Raw genomic sequence first — 16702 nt, 5'->3', positions numbered from 1 at the left:
CTGACACAGAGAAAAGAAGAGTCTGACACCTTTTTACTTACCACTAAATCTCTCATCTCTGGTTAAATAAACTGTGGCCACGATGGAGTACCACGTGGCTGTTAATGGGAATGAGTTAGGGCAGAGTTGCAGCATGATTTGGCTTTTGGGTAAAAAGAAAGGATTTATACATGCTTGTAAATAAACCTACAGTATTTCTGAAAGGATTTACCCAAACCATTAAAGGTGGTTGCTTATCCAAGTTGGGCTGGCGGGGGAAGGGACACCCAGCGTGGGGAGGAGGCTTTGAGGCCCCACGTTAGAGCTGTCTGTGTGTTGGCAATTTTTGCAATGACCTGTTGCTTTGATGACAAAAGCCTTTCAAATGGTAGCAAACAATGGGAAAATATTTTAAAGCTGGTGTCAGTGCCCCAGGAATATTAGTCCATGAGACATATGTTAGAGTGAGATGTTCATTTGCATTTACATAATAAGCACAATACATAATCCATATTACGTAATAATCATGATGACATATACTTGCATTTACATAATAATTATCATAGAGAAGGCACATTGCGTAATAATCATTATGAAACCTTCGGCAGAAGCCCAGGCGTGGACAAAGCATTCCCAGTAGCCGGGCAGGGACTAGACTGGCTCACCCTTGCTCCCGCCATGAGACAGAGCCCCTCTCCCACTAGCTGCAACCATGGCCAAGGTGCTACACTAGTCCCATCACAGACATTAGCTCTGATCTTCACAAGAGCTCTTGGAGATAGTCTCTGTTTTACAGATGAGAAAATTGAGGCTTTGAAAGTTTACCCCATCATTGTGATAGAGAAAGTAAGTGTCCAGAAGCTCCCATGCGCTCCCATCCCCACTATAGAAACCTCAATGGGATTACCTTTCCTAGGCCTCCAGCTCAAGAAAGTATGAGTGGAAGCGATTTCAGGCTAATGTGGTGAGATGTACCCTCTCCCTCACCTTCTACCTCCGTGCAGAGGTCTCCAAGGTCCTGGGGATGGGAGAGCCATAGCTGGAAGAAGCCCAGCTTCTCCAAACAGCACCTGAGGGGAGTCGCCCACTGCCCTGAACAGGATGTAAATATCAGTGTTAAGGCCCTGAAACCTGAGGGTTTATTTGTGACCTCTGCAATGTTCCCCGAAGTAATGCAACAACTAAAAGGTAGTGTCAGACACCATCAGATTACAAAGAATAAAGGAGTAGGGCCAGGACACCAGGGCCATTAGCCTTCAAAGCCTGTGCCCTTACTTCCATGCTGAAATGCCCCCCCAGACAAAACTGTAAATCTCCTAGGGCCTTCCCCAGCCCAGACTGGGGCCCTGGATGGAAGCTGAGTGGAGAAACAACAGTGCGGCTAGCGCTCCTGGCCGTGCGATGCCTCCTCAGAAGATGATGTGGAGGTGGCAATGGCTTCCCATTGCCAGCAGTTCATCTCTCTGCCGGGGAAGGATTTACCACTAATCCCTGTCCCAGCAACCAGCTCAGGACGCTCCCCACGTAACCAAACACGAAACCCACCACATTCCAACCAAGCCACCGCTGCGTGGGCCTGGCGGGTGGCAGTCTCCTTGTGCACCACCTCTCCTACCCCAACTCACGCCCCTGTCCTTTGTCTAGTCCCTCTGCTGATGGAGGGATGTGATGAGCCCCCGAGAACCCAAGGAAGTGGCTGTCTAAGCCAAAGGGTGCTGGAGGTGGGGAACAGGACAGGAGCTGTAAAATACTCTGTGTTTTAGATGTTCTATCCCCTACAAGGCTCCCAGTGTTTTGTAGATTTGACCACGTCATAGTGATTGATAGAATTGGATCTGACCTAAAAAAAAAAAAAAAATTTTTTTTAGCCACTCCAATACGCTGTGGTCCATCTTTTTTACTCTGTGAGCATAAGGCATGTAGAAATACTGGCCTGCCATTCATTCATTTGCCAGGTGTAGGCTCCTTAGGAACAGAGACAAAGTCTGGGTTTGTATACCATTGCACCACTCAGATCTCAAAGGGCTCTCTGGAACATGGTGGGTGCCCCGGAAAGATCTGTTGTCAAGCAAGGGGTTCTCTTAATGAGCTTCGGGTAACTGGAAAGCCATAATCTTCGAGGAACACTGAATGTTGCTTCAGTCATAGGTGTGGTCTCGGACTAATTTGTACAGAGATGGCCCCTGTAAATTAAAAAGGGATGTGTACTGATAACCCTCCAAATAAGGGGAAAGAAGCAAGGAGAGAGGATGCGAGTGGTCCCAGGTGACTTTGGGGGGCACCTGGAGAGGAGCATTCATCCTTGATTTGTTCATTAATCCCTGCTCTGCTGGACCGCTCAGCTTCCCAATGCCTCATCTGGGAGAAGAGTGTGCCAGTGATGGACTTCACATCTGAGTGAGGGCCCAGGAGGCGAGTGAGGACCAAACCACCTCCCACAGCATGCCTTCTGTGAAGACAGGAGGGCTGGGCCATGGTCAGAAAACAGAAGAGAGGCCCACACCCGACAGACAGATGAGGAACTGCCCAGTCAAAGCCAGTCTCAGCCCTCTGGGGAATGAAAGCCGTGTGCTGATGTGGTAAGCCTGCAGAGAGGCACTTTTCTAATATTTTCCAAGACCTAAGGTTTTTGGGGTTTTTTTTTCAAAATCCTATACAAGGAAATGTTACACAGAGGCCCTGTTACAGCAATTGCTTCACAAAAGTTGCGTCAGTTTTCCGTGGTAATATTAGCATTTAACTGTACTAGAGAACCGACAGATACAAACATCCTGAAATCTCAAGCGATTGATTTCCTTTTTCAATTCTACATATTTCATTGATGCATCCATAAGACTATGAAATCTGTTACGAAGAAAGGTAATCGGTAGTATTATTTTAGGATAAAACAACTACTTAAAAATTTTTAAAGAAAAAGAATTTTTTTCCTATTCTAGTTTTTGAAAGAGCCAGAATAGGTGGGAATATTTCTTGATGAAGTAGCATGAATGCTCTTATCAGGGGTATCATTTTCTGGTTTCTAACGACATTATTTTCTGTATGTTGATGTAGTCAATATCCTGACAACAGGATCTGTAGGAGATATTCACACTTTGTGCCAGGCTGTTTTCTGTGCTGAGGATACAGCAGTGATCAGACCAGCCCTCGTGGAACTTAACATTCTGGTGGAATAAGAAACGGACCCCATCAGGGGAGGGTTGGATTGGGAGTTTGGGATGAGCAGATAAACAACAAGGTCCTACCGTAGAGCACAGGGAGCTATATTCAATATCCTGTGATAAACCATGATGGAAAAGAATATGAAAAGGAAGAAGTGGACCGCAAGAAAATGAGCTCCGTTTTTCATGGCAATGAGATGCCTGCCCAGAGCTGACTCCTGCTCAGCAGACCACGCCCACTGTACATTACATATTTCACTGCATAAACAAGTGCCCCAGAAATACAGCGGGAAACTTGACCCAGTCCTCCTCCTCCTAACATCAGGTCTTTCCCTAACCCCAGTGAGGGCTCCCAACACACGACAGATCTCAAATGTAACAAGTGACTCAAAAGCAGTCGGTGAGATGGCGCCCCTTTGGCGAGTGTCTGATTGGCCCCAGAGGAAAGCTGTTAGACAGGCCGGCTCAGAGCCCACGTCTGGAGAGGAGTGCGCAGGGCCCGAGTTTCTGGCAGGCAGCTGGGCTGAGGGAATAGCAGGGCTCTCTGCGTGCTCACAGGTGAAGCCCTGTGAAACGTGCAGCCTGGGCCACCAGCGGGCTTTCTGCAGAGCCAAGGCACGGGCCCACCTACGTGCTTCTGACCTCACCACATCACCACCCACGGAGGGAGGCTGTGAGGTATTTCCAGGGAGTAGCAGCCTCTTTAGTACTACAATAATGTCAGCAGACTTGAATTGATTAATATCACACACTGTGATGGACTCTTCCAAAAAAAGATTCTAAAACAGCTGGGCTATTGCAGAGCGGAGGGCATTAGGAAAAGTTGACTATCTTACCCCGGGCCTAGCCAAGTAGTGAATCAGTCAGGGACAAGGCCAAGATGTTTCTGTAAAGCAGATTTCCTTCGATTAAAAAAGTAATGGATGAACCAGACACAAGAGGACAAATATGGCATGATTCCACTTATAGGAGGTACCTAAAGGAGTCCAGTTCATAGAGACAGAAAGTAGAGTGGTGGTTGCCAGGGTAGGAATGGGGAGTTGTCATCTAATGGGTACAGAGTCTCAGTTTGGGAAGATGACAAAGTTCTAGAGATGGATAGTGGTGATGGTCGCACAACAATGTGAATGTCCTTAATAACACTGAAAAATGGCTAAAATGGTAAATGGTAAATTCTATGTTATGTCTACTTTATCACAATAAAAAAGTTATGGAACTATTCATTGTGATTCTTTAATTAGATCATTTGAAGATTAATTGGGTCACATTTAGCATTTTCTTTCTGTATATGAGCTGCCCTCCCCACAAGGCATTGGACTATGGGATTCCTAAGGGCAGGGGCTATTTATAGTTTACCTTTTCAGACCCACAGCACCTAGTACAAAGCCCTACATAACTTAATGCTGGATAAATGTTATTTGAACAAAAGAAAAAAAAAAAAAAAAAGAATGAACAAATGGGCCCAGAATTCCCTCATTGGCAAAGGCCATGCCACTGCACCACGTTTTTTCTAAAAAGATGTTCACAGAATAATAACAACAACAAAACCAATGAACATTATTGAGTGCCTTGCGTTCAGAGTAAATAAGGTTTTCAATCCAAAACACAACCAAAAAAATCAACTGTACTTCAATAAAACAATTTTTTAAAAAAATAGTAGAAAAAAAAACAACAAAAAAAGTTAAGTAAATGTATCTAGTCATATTGGAAGTTTCCTGCCTAAATTCCCCACATAGCCCTCACTTTACTCTAATGAGAAGAGCAATGAATGAATGAATGAATGACCTTCCTTCCTGGTGCACAGGTCTATATTTTCCCTGTCTGGATATCAGAACATTCCATGCAGTGAGCCTTGCAGACCCTGGAGAGGTACAGGAGCCAACTAGAGTCCTTCCAGCTTAGACATCCCTTTTCTGGGTAGCTCCCTTCTGCAGGGTGAGACAGGAAATGATGACCAGCTGCCCTCCCAGCTGATTCAGCCGTGAAACCTTTTACAGTAATCTGTCTTCACTTCTCTGGTGCTTCTTTGGGTGAAGACTTTCTCATTTTCTGGTAAAGCAGATATTTAAGGAGCAGAAAATTCAACGGCAAAAGGAAGGAACAGCAGAGAGAAATCCTTGCATTATTCGAAACTAGAGAGCATGCATGGCACAGGGAATTGAAATGCCTTCCTCCTTCTGTTTTCCTTTCAGTGCTGAGCAACCTTCCCAGTGTCCTCAAATTCCTAGGATTTTTTAAAACATCTCACATTTTGGTACTAAATAAATCCAGCCATTTGTGCACTCCAGTCATTTTTAGCAAAGAGTAAGTACATTAGCTGTTTTCTTTGCAGAACAAAACCAAAATCTCATCTAAATAAAAGCCACATATAAAAATATGGAGTACTTTCTGATTAGTACAACAGAACTGCCATGGATTTGGTCAGGGCTCCTGGCCTGCTTCATAAGATGTTTCTAACTTCTAGAGAGATCTCAAGATATGTAATCATAATGAGAACGCTTTTTCTGAGCTCAGAAATTCAGAATGACAGGAACTATCATTTGTGGCAATATCATGAAGGAGAATCTAAAAAACCTCCGGCCACAAAATACCTAGATATGCCTACAAAAATAACAAACATGGTTTTAAGAGTGCAGCTGAGATCAGTAAAGGAAATCCCTGAGACCAGAGCAGGCTGAACACCAGAGCAGGTGCTGATAGTTTGGCTGCCTGGGCAGGGGGAGCTCTGGCAGGGAAAAAAGTCACCTTGAGTTTTGTAACCACAGGCCACAGTTCACACAGGTTTGCATTTAAATTTACTCACCTGTGTGGTCTAGGAACCCCATGCCAATTAAATAACATAAGAAGAGTTCCAATCTCAATACCATCACAGGGGCGTTTGCTAAAGCAAATGAAAAACTCTATAGAAACAGATCCTCAACCTCTGGCACACAAGATACCAAGAGTGAACATTCTTTGAAATAGAAGCTTACGATCAAAAACTACAAAATGCTTTAGGAGACGTGACCAAGAGTCCACTAAGAACCAGAGTCAACACACACAACAGGCAGCATGGGTATTGAATCCCAGGGACCCTGAGACATCAGATAATGAAACTATCAGAAAGAGACTATAAATAATTAAATATGTAATTAAAATATAAAAGGGGAAGTCAAAATTATGAGAAAATAATCAGACTCTTTAAAAGAAGACAAGACATATTTGAAAAAGGACCAAATATAACTTCTAGAAATGAAATGTGTATCATTAAAAACAAAAACTCAATGAATGGGTTTAAAGATCAGATGAAACAGTCAAAGAGAGAATTAGTGATCCAGGTAATGGTTTGGAAGGAGATTACCTAGACTGCAACACAAAAAGATAAAGTGGTTTTAAAAATGAAAAAGAAGTTAAAGACATGAAAAGCTCTAGCATGTATCACATTGGACCTCCAGAAAGAAAAAAAAAAAAAACAGGGCAAGAAGCAACATTTTAAAAGGTAGTGGCTGAGAAGTTTCTAAAACAGGATGAAAATCAGATTCAGGAAGCAAAATGGGGTCAAAGCAAGATACACAAAACTAGACACATTGTAAGGAAAAACTGCAAAAGGCAGACTCAATCGGGGGGGGGGGGGGGGGGGGGGGGGAAATACTTTCGAAGAAACAACAGTTAGCTTGACCCCAGACTTTTTGATAGCAACAATATAAACCCTAGGTCAGTGGAAGATTCTCAAAGCACTGAGAGATACAGACTAATCTTACTTAGTTTGCAAGTTAAAAACAGCAAAGAAACAAACTAAGGTTAAGTCACAGATCATACCTAGGGTTAGTCATAAGAAGTTATTTATGTAGGAATAACAGATTTCATGGGGGTGAGCTCTTGGTCCAATGATTTGATGTCACCAACTTGAAACTTTTAATAACTATTGAGCAATGATCCCTGTGGTTCTATTTTTCACTGGGTCCTACAAATTATCTGGTTGGTTGTATATGCAGGCCCTGAGGACCTAGTACCACTCAAAGGCAAGCAGGCAGCATTCTATACGATGAGTGGTCGAGTTCATTAAAACAAAGCAAACACGTGGAAAAATCTAGGCCTTGTAGCTTGAAAGACAGAAAGAAGAATTTATGCAAATATATTTGACAGGGTTTATCAACTACAAGTGCTCAAGTCCCTTGTACATGGGGAGGGGAGAGGAAAACAGGCTCCATCAGGGGCTATACCAGGAAGGAGCGAGCAAGTCACCAAAAAGCAAACATCTGTTAACCAGGTAACTTGCAAAATGCACCAAGCAGCTGAACAAAGAAAGAGGACTGGACAGATTTAGAGCTGGTGTCAGTGGAAAGGAAATTATCTTTCTCATATCAACAGAAACACTCACTGAATCACTTTGCTGTACCCCTGAAACTAACACGACATTGTTAATCAACTACACTCCAATATAAAATAAAAAGTTTTAAAAAATTTTTAATAGAAAAATAAAAATAAAATAAATTACATGGAAAAAAAAGAAACACTCATCGGCATCACTGGTGAAGTCTAGATCTTGGTATAAACCAAATGCTAGAAACATAATAATGAAAAAGATCTAGAGAAAGTCGCTCCTCTAATCCTTCAAATTACAAGGGCCTTGTGACAGGTGGTGATGAGGAAAAGCTGCTGTAAAAAGGTGTCATGATGAATTTCATCGTTTAATACTTTTGTTCTCAGAAGATTCTGGTAATATTAAAAGATGCCTTAAAAAGCAGGAAAAAGTAGCCATACTAGTATGAAGCTATCTGATTTATTATTTTTTTCAAAGATGTAAGTTTATGGCCTTAAGTGATAATGGGTTCTATCCATTAAAATAGTTTTTCACTATTACTGTGACTTTGGAAGAAATGCAGAGTTAATTGGTCTATTTGTACGATATTTGCAGCCATCTTGGCCCATTAGACAAAAAAAGTATCAAACATCTAGGAGAATGTACCATTTTTAGAACTAAAAATTCAGAGTTGCAAAATAGCCTTGTAGTATCAGAATTAAAATGGAAAGTTTTCATCTGCAGTTTCTGAGGTTATGTGGGGTAGGATGGAATTAGATGGCAAGCCAAAGTGAAGTGGAAGATGACAGAAAGAGAAAGAGAGAGAAGAGACAGAGGCAGAAAGAATGATGGTTTCAAGTCTACACTGGGCCATGGGGACAAATTTGTAGTGGATTCCTAAAAAGGAATTACCTGTGACTGTTCTAGTTGACACAGAAAGTGAAGATTGCCTAGGAAATGAAATTAATGAGCATTTGTAAAGAAACTAATTGGATATAAGTAATGATTTCCGTTAGTGAGTCACTCTCATACTGGGAGAGCGCGGAGTCTCCTTCGGAAGTCTTTCAAAATAATTTAACTCTTCAGTCGTCTAAGACACTGCTCCCAAGCTGGGCTGTATATTCTGTGTGGCACAGTGTAAGGAGTAGAAATCGGGGGTGGGAGGGATGAATTGAGAGGGCTCTCCAATCTGGCTGCACACAAACATCCCCTGAGTCTATACCATCCATCCACTCACTCTTTCCCTCCCTTCCCCAGAGAACTCCCTGAAGATGGCTATCTTGGCCAGTTTCTTTCTCTCCCAGGACAAGCTATGGTGGAAGATGGAGAAGAAATGAGGGCATGGCAGGCTCCTACAGGGAATGTTAAGGATCAGAACTTGCCTAAAAACACCAAGAAGAGTCTTCTCACTGTGGCCTCCGCCCCAATTCTTAGACTCTTCCTCCTTCGAAGATTCCTCCAGATTGGCTTTGTCCAATCTGGAGGAATCTTCGAGAGGTCAAATGTCCTCTCCTTCCTCTTTCAGCCTTTGTAGGGCATCTTGAGTAAACAATGACATTTGTCTGAGCATGTGCTTCTCTGTGTGCTTTGGGGATATACATTTTGTGGAAATAAAAAAGAGAACGTGTTTCTGCTGCTTTTCCATGCAAGGAAGGCTCAGGTTTGGCAGTGACTTGCTTGTTGGTTTTCAGCCAGATGCCCTGGATTAACCATGCAGGTGGGTGTGCTTTCGTCAAAACGCGTACATCACCATGGCCAGGCCAGTGAATTGGGCCTAATTAAAATCCAAGGTTAGCACACTGCAAAAATGTTACGAGAAAGAGGAAGAGGGCAAGATGAGGTTAGTGATGGGTCATGATGACAACGACATCATGATGACAATGACAAAGACAGAGGGAAGAAAGGACAGCAACTTCAGACTCCTGGTGGTGGTGCGTTCTAGAAGAGTCACTGGCTAACATCCTTCTCCCGTACAGGTGGTTCGTGAGGACAGCAACCCAGGGACAAACGTGTGGCTTAGGACATAGCAACCAAACTTTCGAAGTCAAAATCTTTCAAAGCTACTGGGAGAGGGGCATTTTTCAGACGTGGTACAGTACACAGGAAATGTGTGAACACTTCTAGAACGTTGCAGGTAGCACAAAGCAGATGGCAATTGAACCCTCACGTTTATTGCTTATTTAGTATATTTACTGGATATGCATGTTGCATAACAGCCCGTGGGCATGTTTGTAGGAGGAATGACAATGTAAAAAAAGGAGAAGTTACTGCTATTAGGACTTAGAATCCATCATCTGAAAATGCACGCCAATGCAAGCTGTTTCAGGGGGTCGTTTTGTATGCCTGCCTGCTTTTCCTCCCATAGAAGTTTCTGGTGATGGCTGCATGAATGTGCCCTTTGAAAGACAGATTCTTCAGTCAAGGCTTCCACAGGCTAACACTGGATGGTAAACCCTGGGTAGACCAGTAAAACTAATCGCATTCTGGCAAATCTCTACTCTGCAGAGGAGATGTGTCTACACAGTCGCAGACACAGCCAGCCAAGGGACAAACGTGTTGTAAATATTATCTTTAAGCTCAAAAGAAAAGCTTTTTGAAATGCACAGTTAGAGGAACTTAGTACAAAGATTCAAAGCCGTAAGAGTTACATTTTCTTAAAAAATGCATAGGAGATGACAAAGTAGAAAAATGTCCATATTTAGTGTTTTGTTGGAAAATATTTGAGGGCTGAACACATGAAGGGAAAGCCAATGGGTGGGTTGACCCTGTTCCAACCTGAGCATGGTGGGTTCGTCGGGGCCCACCTAGCCCAGAGGAATTGTCCCCAGGGAAGGAGAATCATAGCATTCCTAGCAGTTGGCACCATCACTTAACCTTACTTATCACTCTTTCGCTTCCCCTTTTATCCATCATCAGAAGCAGCAGGTGAAGAGAAGGAGGACCCAGGGCTCCTAGCGGAACTGAAGCCACCACGTGACCTCTCCAAGGAAGAGGCATAAAGAACTGTGGCCCTGAGTTGGGATCCAGCCACCCCTTCAGGATGCTGGCACTTCCAAATAGCCACCACGTTTCTCCTAGAAGCACTTCCTTGATCCATCCCCTGCACACAAATTCTCATCTTGGAATGAGAGCTTCTGGGAGCCTGACTTAAGACAGGGCCACCGACGTGCCACCATTATCCAGGTGTCTGTTAAATAGAAAAAATAAAAAATCTTCCCCAGCTATGGACCCCAGATGACACATCGTTGCTCATTTTTGCACCACTGTCCCCAAAAGTTTAAGCCTGTTCCCATCAAGCCTGGTGGAAGGTTCCTACACTCCCTGGTCCATGACAAGCGTACAAGGGTGTAAAACTGCGGACGCTCAGTTCTGAACACACCTGCCTGCCCCGACAGAGCGCAGGGACTGATCATGAAATGCAGCCATCCTGCCATGGAATTCTGGCCAGGACACAAGATCTTCACAAGCTGGAACTGCCCACAAATGCCAGGGGGAGCAGAGTACACTGTTTTCCTAGGATATGCCTTCATCTTTGCAAGGAATGTGGAATAAATGGCCTCCTCTCTCTAGATGGCTGTTTTTTCCTCTCTCTCTTTAAAATTTTATTGAAGTATAATTGATTTACAATGTATATGTTTATAGATATACACACATATATATTTTCCCTCATAGGTTATTACAAAATATTGAGTATAGTTCCCTGTGCTACACAGTAGGTCCTTGTTGGTTATCTGTTTTAGATATAGAAGTGTGTATATGTTAATCCCAAACTCCTAGTTTATCGCTTCCCACCCTTTCCCCTTTGGTAACCATAAGTTTGTTTCCTATGTCTGTGGGTCTATTTCTGTTTTGTAAATAAGACCATTTGTATCTTTTTTTCAAGACTCCACATATAAGTGATATCACATGGTATTTGTCTTTCTCTGTCTGACTCACTTCACTTAGTATGATCATCTCTAGGTCCATCCATGTTGCTGCCAATGGCATCATTTCATTCATTTTTAGTGGCTGAGTAGTATTCCATCGTGTATATATACCACATCTTCTTTCTCCATTCATCTGTCGATGGACATTTAGGATGTTTCCATGTCTTGGCTATTGTAAATAGTGCTGCTAGGAACATCGGGGTGCATGTAACTTTTTAAATTATAGTTTTCTCTGAATATATGCCCAGGAGTGGGATTGCAGGATCATACGGTAACTCTATTTTTAGTTTTCTGAGGAACCTCCATACTGTTTTCCATAGTGGCTGCACCAATTTACATTCCCACCAACAGTGTAGGAGGGTTCCTTTTTCTCCACACCCTCTCCAGCATTTATTGTTTGTAGATTTTTTGATGATGGCCATTCTGACCGGTGTGAGGTGATGCCTCATTATAGTTTTGATTTGCATCCTCTCTCTAAAATTGAGTTTTCTCAAGTTTGGTATCAGGCGTAGTTCATTGAGCTCCTTCTATAAAGCTGATGGTTTAACTCAGTATTATTTTATTAGTAATGGTGATAAGGATGATGGTGCTGACTTCAGCCATCCACGATAGAGTCCACCTAGCTTGGAAGTAGAAGGATAATAATGATGACGCTGTTGGAAATGTTTCTGTTTCTAGTATTCTTAAACACAGTTGAGTAAGATGATGCTAGAAGCACCAAGGATATTAGTCATTGAATACAGAAGGAAATTCAATCTGTAAAAGGATATAATGAGCTCAAGTACCTTTAAAAGTCCCTCGGCTTGGTTTTGAGTAATCCCTGAGTTTCTAATTCTTACCAAACACACCACTTCATAACTGGCGGTGTTGGTTGGAGAATCCTTTTGTTGTGGTGTGAGGAGGGAGGGAGTGGGGAGAGAGTGGCTGGCGGCAGTTTTTCCCCATTCTAGCACTTGAGAAACACATCAGCTCTACTGTGCTGCCGGGCCTTCCAGCACGAAGCCGGTGGTGGCCGTGGGCTGGAGGAGGCCCAGAGCTGGGCTGGGCTGGTTGAGGAATCTCAGCCATTGCTGCCATTGCTACCTCCCGACCCTGAGTCTCCTCTGAGCTCTCAACCCCTGGTAATGCCTCTCAGTGGGCTGGGACCCCTCAGGTTCACTAGGCAAAGGGGGGCAACAGTCACGGGCATGGAAGTAGGGGCAGGGGAAGTAGGAGTGGGGTGGCACTCCCAAGCCAGAACCCATTGCTGAGGACGAGAAGCATTAAAAAATGGCCCCATCTGGAGAATGCAAACTCTTGCAGTAGATCCGTTCTTCAAATCAAAGCTTAATGGGAAACCCATAAGCAAACAAGGTGAAGGCAGAGCTGCTTTCATTAAAGAAAGAGAGAGAACCATCCAGAGCTCCACCCCTCCATCCTCCTCCCTGGACCCTGCATCAGCTACTTACTAACTGAATGAGTCAACTGCCTGTCTGAGCCTCCACCTCTTTACCCGTGAAAGCAGAGAGAATGCTTTGGAGGATTGTTCAGAGAATGGAATAAAATGACATACAGATGAAAGCAAGCATAATGCACAGTTATTGATAACAGCTTCTTCCTCTCCTCTTATTTGTAATCGATAAAGGTGAAGAAGAAACTAATCTTTGTTCCCTAAAAGGTCCCTGAGTCTCAGATGAACCCCCCAAATCCTTGGCTGAATAAACTCTCTGGGAGATTCCAAGGGCATTGGGGTGTCCACTCCTCCTCAGACTACAACCAAGACAGAGCCCACTGTGGTAACCGTCTCTCACTGGGTCATCCCAGGCCACCTGCTAATTCCATCTTGCCTTCCGTCTCCAAGGAGACAGAGGAGTGATGGCTCTCCACACCTCTCTCCATGTTCTAAGATCATTCCACAGCGTCAACTCCCAATGGATCAAAGATACAAACATAAAAAAAAAACAAAACCATAAAAGTACCAGAAGCAAACATACTCTAGAACCTTGGAGTATGGAAAGCCTTCCTTTTATCCAGAATCCATACCCCCGAAAAAGATTACTATATTCTATCACCTGAAAATTTTTTTCACTTAGACACACACACACACAGCATAAGCAAAATCAAAAAACAACGTGGGGTAAATATTTGCAACTCCTATCACAGAGAGCTACTCTTCCCTTAACATATCAAGAACTCCCAGAAATTACTAAGAAAAAAGGATCAAGCCAATAATACAATTTTTGTTCAGATGGGCAAAGGATATGCAGAGGCAACTCATAGAAAAGGAAATGCAAATGGCTCTTAAAAGAACCAAATAGTGCTCAATTTCACTTTAAAATAAGGGAAGTGCAAATTAAAACTGCAATGAAATGCCTACGTGGCAAGGTTGTGGGGAAGGAGGGTCTTCATTGATTGCTAGTGGTTGTATATATTGCACAACCCCATTGAAGGTATCTGGAAAACCTTATAAATATTATAAACACACTTACCCTTTGACCCAACAATCCTCCTTGGCAGGATGTATCCTACAGACGTACCGGTACATACAGGAAGTGTCCTGGTTGGCACTGTTCGTAGTAGCAAAAGGTTATATGCAACCCAAGGGTCCATCAATAGGAAACTAGTTAAATAAATTTATGGTGTGTCCATAAATAGGATACTATAAAGCTGTAAAAATGAGTGAATACACTCTGTATGCACCAATTTGAAAGATCTCCAAGATATACAATTAGGTGAAAAGAGCAGAGTCCGAAACAATTTGCATAGAATGCTAACTTTTGTCAGTTCTGCCCCTCTGGTATTTCAGTGTCATTTTAATTTGCATTTCTCTTAACATAAGTGAGATTGAGGCTCCTTCCATTCTTTTATGAGCCATTTGCATTTTATTTTCTGTGAAAGGGGGAAATAAAAAGGAAAAAATATATATACATATGTTTTTTAATATATAAATACAGACACACATTTGCTTGTATTTGTTAAAGACACCCCAGAAACTAATATAAGTGTTCGTTTGTGTTGGGGTTGATGGGAGCAAAGGTAGGAGCGGGGCTTTTTATAGTTTTGATTTATGAACCAAGAAAATGAATTATCTGTCCAAAAATAAAAGGAAACTAAATTAAGCTTTCCCCACCAATGCCTCAGGCTCCTGTTAAACCTATCATTTTTGAATTTGCCGAGTATTTTTCAAAGACTAAATTTGACTTTGGAGGAACAGAGCAAGGTCAAGGATGAATGGACAGCCAGGGGTTTCCAGAAGACCCATGAGGAGGCCCCACGTGGATGGACTCTCTTGCCAATTTGTAAAAGCTGAAATCAACAGAGCAACCCCCCCCCACCCCAACCATCTGCTATGAAATCAACAAGAGGAGCAATGCCTGCTTTGGAGCTAACATGGCCACTGCGTCAGGGTATCCAGAACCGACTCCAACAACAAACAGTAGGTTCCTGCAGCAGCTGAAGAAACAGAAGGCTCCCACGCCGAGAATATTCCCTCTCTAGCCTTCAGGGCTACAGCTGGACCCAGACCCGACCTGACTTACATCTTGTCAGGATGACACGTGCAACTGCTCTCATGTTTGGTTTAGTTATCTGCATTTCTCTCGGAGCACCTGGGACGGCCGCCTGTCACCCCCATTTTAAACATTTTCCCAGCCGGAGGGGCCCCTGGCCACAGCTTTGCTTCCCCTTGCCTTGTGGAAGAGCAAGAGCTGGCCAGGGCGCTGCAAGATGAGACGGCACATCTGACGCACACAGGAAGAAAAAAGCAAACTGGAGTCTCCAAAGCCGCCTGTCCCTGCGGGCTGAGCACTTGCAGCTTCTCCCTTTGATTCCTCTGATTTTCTGAGCTCAGAGCACAACATGTTGGAAGTTAGCAGAGCAGCTGCCCCAGGAAAGAACATGCTCGTTCCACTATGTTGGACTGCAAGGAAAAGCACTGAGGGGTGTGAGGCCCCAGGAGGGGACAGACGCCAGTGGCTCCACAAAACGTCCAGTGCCCACCAGCCTCAGTTCCGTTCACGTAAACCAGATGATTCGGTCTGGGGAAGCTCCAGTTCCCGGGCCGGGGAGAATGCATTTGTTCTGTTACTGATGGATGGAACAGATTTATCCCCTGCCTGGTGCTGTCAGGGCCAAGTGCTGATCTGGCCTGAAGTGGGGGACACAGTGGGGTTCTGGAAACGGACAGGGAGCTGCAGCCTGGACTTCCGCTCGCCTGGGCATCAAGCAGGGGCACGGCAGGGAGGCAGCAGGCATGGCAGCCTCCACAGGACTTCTCAGAGCAGGGTCCACAGACCAGAGGACTGCACTTCTCCAGGAGAGGTCCTCATCCTCCCGCCTCCACCCCGATTCCTGGGATGCGGAGCTCACCTCCGCGCCGGGCACCATGATGGGCCTTGGGCAGCCCTGACGTCCTTCTTCAAGATGTGTCGGCCCAGAAGCCCCTCCCACCCACCGCAGACCCTAAGTCCCACCCCCAGAGACCGGAAGTCCCTCCCACACCACAGATCCTCGGCGCCTGGAGGGCACCTGGATCCCTCTGGCCCAAGAGGGTCCGCTGATGGGTTGCAGACTGTGATGCGCCTGTGAGCCCGGGCCCTGCAGAGTCATCGCCCTAAGCTCCTCCATCCACTCCTCCCTCGTCATGATTTTAAAGCCCTTGTGATTCACCCCCCCCATGCTACAGTTCGCCTGGGTCCCTCTGAAAGCATGAGCCCCCCGGTGCGACTCCCTCCCCAGATTTCTCTGAGCAGAGCAGAGGACGTGGAACCATCGTTTCTCAGTTGTTCATTTGTTCAACCCATGTCTATCCAATGCCTCCCATGTGCCAAGAGCTGGGCGCATGAGGCTCTCCCAGGCGCCCTTAATGTATGTCGTCTACAAGGGGGGAGTCTTATCAGAAGAAATTCCGCAGCTACAGCTGACATTTGTTTCACCAAAAACCATGTGACCTCTACACATCTCTACTCCCATGTCCCTAGGGGTTTGTTTTGTAACAGCACACCGGGTATCAAGTATGTGTCAAGTGACACACAAGCCTGTTCGGCAGAGCGGCGGAGACTTCTGTCTCATTCCCGAATAACGGGGCTAACGCTCGATTCTACAATAAAGCAAAGAACACCACAAAGAGGGTGCAAAGGCCACACCCGAAAAATCCTCACCCCCATCTTCCCCATCTATTAAAGTGCTTGGGCTGAATACAGAGACAGTGGCCAGTTGTCAGGAGAGAGGGAGAATTTAGGGTGTAATGCTGGATGCTTTCACATGTACTGTCTTCAGCACAACCCCTGGGACCCTGACCTAAGTTCCTGGGTCACAGGGGACATTGAAAGAAATGGAATGAATGAAACTTGGGATTGTAATCCTGAAGGAAGAATAAG

At 44.4% G+C, this 16702-nt stretch overlaps 1 protein-coding gene across 3 annotated transcripts in view; it reads right to left on the bottom strand.

Moving 5' to 3' along the window:
- The window catches only part of LOC309642125 (uncharacterized protein), a gene marked incomplete at its 3' end in the record, with an annotated part of 275923 nt that overhangs the window by 91497 nt on the left and 167724 nt on the right, over window positions 1–16702 (bottom strand). The window lies entirely within an intron of this gene.

This window comes from Balaenoptera physalus (genome assembly GCF_965194825.1).
Source record: "Balaenoptera physalus genome assembly, chromosome: 14".
In the NCBI taxonomy this organism is placed as follows: domain Eukaryota; kingdom Metazoa; phylum Chordata; class Mammalia; order Artiodactyla; family Balaenopteridae; genus Balaenoptera; species Balaenoptera physalus.
The sequence above is the reverse complement of the archived record's forward strand: the minus strand, read 5'-3'. Positions and strand labels throughout refer to the sequence as shown.